This window comes from Amblyomma mixtum, chromosome 1 (genome assembly GCF_055824585.1).
Source record: "Amblyomma mixtum isolate Tamu chromosome 1, ASM5582458v1, whole genome shotgun sequence".
NCBI lineage: Eukaryota > Metazoa > Arthropoda > Arachnida > Ixodida > Ixodidae > Amblyomma > Amblyomma mixtum.
This window is the reverse complement of record NC_143012.1, coordinates 244,379,190-244,383,952: the sequence shown is the minus strand read 5'-3', so window position 1 is coordinate 244,383,952 and position 4,763 is coordinate 244,379,190.

Sequence of the window (4,763 nt, the reverse complement as noted above, 5' to 3'; positions counted from 1 at the left end):
ATCTAAATCCGCCACACTGGTTCGTACCATATATAACTTGCATACTGTCTTTCACTAAATCAGAATAACTCTGTCCGCCTCTTCGACTGAAATTGTGCGTGCGTGCGTGTGTGTGTGTGTGTGTGTGTGTGTGTGTGTGTGTGTGTGTGTGTGTGTGTGTGTGTGTGTGTGTGTGTGTGTGTGTGTGTGTGTGTGCGTGCGTGCGTGCGTGCGTGCGTGCGTGCGTGCGTGCGTGCGTGCGTGCGTGCGTGCGTGCGTGCGTGCGTGCGTGCGTGCGTGCGTGCGTGTGTGTGTGTGTGTGTGTGTGTGTGTGTGTGTGCGTGCGTGCGTGCGTGCGTGCGTGCGTGCGTGCGTGCGTGCGTGCGTGCGTGCGTGCGTGCGTGCGTGCGTGCGTGCGTGCGTGCGCGCGCGCGCGCGCGTGCGTGCGTGCGTGCGTGCGTGCGTGCGTGCGTGCGTGCGTGCGTGCGTGCGTGCGTGTGTGTGTGTGTGTGTGTGTGTGTGTGTGTGTGTGTGTGTGTGTGTGTGTGTGTGTGTGTGCGTGCGTGCGTGCGTGCGTGCGTGCGTGCGTGCGTGCGTGCGTGCGTGTGTGTGTGTGTGTGTGTGTGTGTGTGTGTGTGTGCGTGCGTGCGTGCGTGCGTGCGTGCGTGCGTGCGTGCGTGCGTGCGTGCGTGTGTGTGTGTGTGTGTGTGTGTGCGTGCGTGTGTGTGTGTGTGTGTGTGTGTGTGTGTGTGTGTGTGTGTGTGTGCAGCCAACAGCCACAAACCAAAGAACACAGGGGATTTTTTCATATTTATTTATTTTGTGGTGTTGATCAATAGATAGCATTACTGAAAAGATCAATGAAGAATATTACTGATAATGTTCAGTAATATTCTCCGTTCACCACCACCACAAAATAAATAAATATGAAAAAAATCCCCTGTGTTCCTTGGTTTCCGTGGCTGTTGGCTTCTGTCATATATATATGAAATCATTGCTATCAGTACGCTGCCCCCTCCCTTCCCCCCTATACTTCAAGATTTGTACACATACTTTATATACATGCTTTACTCACATGCTGAGCGATAAGTATGTTGAATAGAGCAGCAAATACTGGTATTGCTCCTAAGCCTTACTCGCAAAAGAAACGCGCTGACACTGGCAAGCATTTGAGAAGAGCCAACTGACTTCTCTTATGTGGTCTCACTGAAACTATCGGTGGAAGAACCTCCCTCCCGTCGATTACTGTACAACACTTTGCATATTCACAGCCACACACAGAAGAAGAAATCCTGGAAAAAGGTAAAAAATAATAAAATAAACTGAGTTTTCCTCAGGAGCTACGTCAGCAAGAAGGTTGAGTTGTTTTAGTGCGTGCCGCTTTAATTAATTCAGGATTAATATTTCTTGCGAATGCTGGCTTCTAATCACGCTGCCATAGAGGCTGTTGAAATGTGAACGCGGCGTCGACCTACCCTGAAATGAAAACATTCCTATCAGTACGCTGCCCCCTCCCTTCCCTCTTATACTTCAACATTGCTACACATTGATTACCGTAACTGTACTCACGGGTTTCGAGTACATTGCGGGCTACTTGACGATAACATGATTTACGAATTCGATCTGAACTGCACCACCAACCCAGCCGAAAAAGAAAAAACGGCAGCACCGTGCAAAAATACAAAATTAAAATGTGTTCTCTTAAAAAATTTTATTTGTTTTATAGTATCTTTCTGCAGTACTGCAGTTTTTTTTTCGTTGCGATTTTCTGTTGCCTGTAGTTCTGCAGCGCTTTTCTGTAATAACTACACGAAACTGTGTTGTTACTACAACACTGTTACTACTGTTGTTACTACAACTGTTGTTACTACAAGCTCATGGGCAAACTGACATGAGGCAGTGTTGACGGCAGGAAATCTTCTTTTGTGTTCTTCGGGCGGGAATAGCCGCTTTGTTTTAGCACTGGGGTAGCTACAGGCAGCAGTATGCATTGCGTGCAAACTGTGTATCGCAACATTCCATGCACACCGGAGCGGAACCACCTTAAAGAAACAAAAAGACGGCATCGCGAGTTTGCCTAATCTTAGAGAGCTTGATCACTGTTGTCTTCTTTGACTTATCTTTGTGCTGTAGGTCCTGTTTCTAACCCCAATCTGCGTTTCGTTCCTCGCAGTCACCTTGGACCCTATACACGCGCATTGTCAGTCCACGTGCACAGCGTGATGAGCCTTCGCCAGCCCGCATCACCATCGCCGGGGCAGTCTGCGGCTCAGTCTTGACCGGCGCCTGCTTCCTGCTTCTGTTGGGTGCTTTCCGCGCTACGCGTCTCCAGGACACTGCGCTCTGCACAAGTCCCGCCTGCGAGGAGTTCGCCAATCTCATAGCACAGTCCGTCGACCGGTCCTTAGACCCGTGCGCCAACTTCGACGCGTACGTTTGCGCTGGGTGGCGAACCAGGCGAAAGTACTCTGTGCACGCGGAGCTGGTCGCTCATGCGATCGACAAAATGACCGAGCTCGTCGGCAAAGACACGAATCCGCCGACCACCGGACAGAACATTGTGGAGAAGGCTGGCCTCTTGTACCGCTCCTGCGACATGGTGTGGCGCGGGGAACGCGACGAGCTCCCCGTGATTCGCGAGTGTTTCCGACGAGCTGGCATCGTGTGGCCACGCTTGTCCACCGCACCCAATGTTCTACGGACGCTACTGAGTCTAAGCATCGAGTTCGGCTGGGCCGTCGTCATTAAAGTGGTGCCAGTCATCAACACCACCTGGATAAATTTCGCTATTTCTTTTGACTTCGCCGTCGAAGAACAAGAAAGACTGCGCCGGCTGGACGATGCGCGTAGCAGCTTCGAGTTCATCAGAGAGCAATTCTCGGACGGTGATGCAGAAGCGCACGTTACGTTCGAGGATGTCGGCAAGTTGGAAGAGACATTTTTTCCCAGGCTTGCTGCTGCGCGGAAATGGCTGACAATCGACACATTCCCAGCAGGAAGTCTAGAGGAAGACAAATGGGTGGAGTTACTCGCAGAATTCAATGTTACTGCCGCCCGGAATTTTCGCTCCTTTAGCTTTAGCTTTGTCAAGATATTTCTCGAACTTTGGAACAAAACGGGCGAAGAACGCACCCACCTTTTCGTCTCTTGGATGGCAGCAAGGTACGCAAGTCTGTTTGCAAACCACAAGCTCATCTCCAACTACTATGGTACAACCAATCACGAACTTATTAGATACGAGCATGGACGCTGGTGCTACAAACTCGTCTACCTCTTCGTGGGAGACTACCTCTTCGTTCCCTACAATGCCGAAGCCTTTTATCCTGAGATCCGTCACGATGTGGAACGCATCGTTCTATCCATACGGAATGAATTCGCTTCTCGACTGTCTTCGAGGGCACCGTACTCTTCCGACACTTCCATGCGTGTCCGCTGGAGCTCGCTCGATGCAGTGATGAGCGCTCTGAACCGATCAATGGCCAGGGACGACGAGTTCGACGCTGCAAGCAGTTTGCTGCCAGACATGGATCTTTCCCTCATAAATAACTGGCAGGGAGCTAGGGCAGCATTTCGCCTCCACAAAAACGACACCATACCACGCACGCTGGGGTGGCACACCGTTGACAAGTTCGCACCGTACTCGGTCTGGTCCGGCGACTATGTCCTGGCTCCGTACGTCCTATCATTCCCGCTGTACGACCTCACCATCCTTGACGCTGTCAAGTACGGGGCGCTTGGAGCTCACGTGGCAAGGGCGTCTGCACAAATCGCTCTCTTTCACTACTTAAACGTTAACGCCACTGCCAGCGTGATGGAAGCCGCTCGCCAATGCGTAAGGTCGTCGGTTGGCAGGTATACTTTGGCAGCTCTGGCAGACTTGGCGTCCCTGAATGTGCTGGTGGATGCATTCAAGAGTCACGGCTCCAGGACGAGACTGGCACGCTTCAGCGGCATGACAGAGGTGCAGCTGTTCTTCGTGGCGTGGTGCTACATTCGGTGCCGCGGATACTCGGAGGCTCTGGGCGACGACTGCAACGCTGCCGTGCAAAATGTGCCTGCCTTCAGCTCAGCTTTCTCCTGCGCCGTGGGCGAACCGCTGAACCCGAAAAACAAATGCGCCTTATTTTAGGGGCAAAATTTTGCACCGCGTTTAGGCAGAAGCGAGGCGCTCTGCTGTCGGGTGCTATAACAGCGCTGCCTATAGCTCTTTTTTTTATTTAGAAATCCTTTCTTTCTCTGCTTACTACGCGTTTTTTAAACCGGAAATCCTTTGGTTCAAAGGGGCTACCCGCGTTGGGATGCACCCAGGGTCTTCGTGACTATTTTATTTGAAAGGGTCATTATGCAGCTTCGAAAGAACAAATTTATTTCATGAACTAACCTATATGCGCGCGACAAAATATTGGATCGAGAACATTGTTTTTTTTTTAATTGCAAAAGTTTTATTGCGGTGGTTTTAGCGCCTTATAAGAGATCGTGTATATGTTGTGCCTTAGCATCTTCCAAACATCTGCTACTTTACAGCTCGTAGATCAATTCGCAGACTTAGTGCACTTTTGCGTCACGTTTGAGTTAGGATTAGTCTTAGGTCCTTTCTGAAAGAAGGTTAGTTGAAATGACAGCTTTAATCCTGTCAATAAACAGGAGGACGTATCGCGGTATCGGAGAGCTACCAAATTCAGCACAACGTCGTCAGTTTAAGCCCTATAGTCTGAACTGCTTTTTGACTGAGGGCAAACTTTCTTGGGAAGCAGTCTAGGCACCGTGAACTGCTCGGCCAGTTG